General features: G+C 65.6%; 1 protein-coding gene across 1 annotated transcript in view; it reads right to left on the bottom strand.

Annotated features, from left to right (window-relative positions):
* WDR62 (WD repeat domain 62) overlaps positions 1-253 on the bottom strand; it is a 42,578-nt gene that overhangs the window by 12,893 nt on the left and 29,432 nt on the right. The gene's annotated exons all lie outside the window — the stretch shown is intronic.

The raw sequence follows: 253 nt of genomic DNA, 5'->3' as shown, positions 1-253 counted from the left end.
GTCCCTGTGGCCTGAGGGAGGAGGAGCACGGGCTGGGGCAGTGGGGCCACTGCAAGGACAACCCCCCAGCTCTCCTGGGGGCCGCGAAGGCCAGGTGAGCTGTGCGTGAGAGGAGGGTGCCGATGGAGCCTCTGCAAGGCCGCAGAGAAAAGGGCAGCGAGGGCAGGATTGGGAAGGAGGGCTCACACAGAGTGAGTGGAGCCAGGCAATGGTCAGAGTGGCTGATGCTGCCACGAGCAATCAGAGCACCCAC

Source organism: Echinops telfairi, unplaced genomic scaffold (assembly GCF_000313985.2).
Source record: "Echinops telfairi isolate 266 unplaced genomic scaffold, ASM31398v2 ScPeMD7_655;HRSCAF=1070, whole genome shotgun sequence".
Classification (NCBI taxonomy): Eukaryota; Metazoa; Chordata; class Mammalia; order Afrosoricida; family Tenrecidae; genus Echinops; species Echinops telfairi.
Note: the sequence above shows the minus strand (reverse complement) of the source record. Positions and strands in the feature narration are given on the sequence as shown.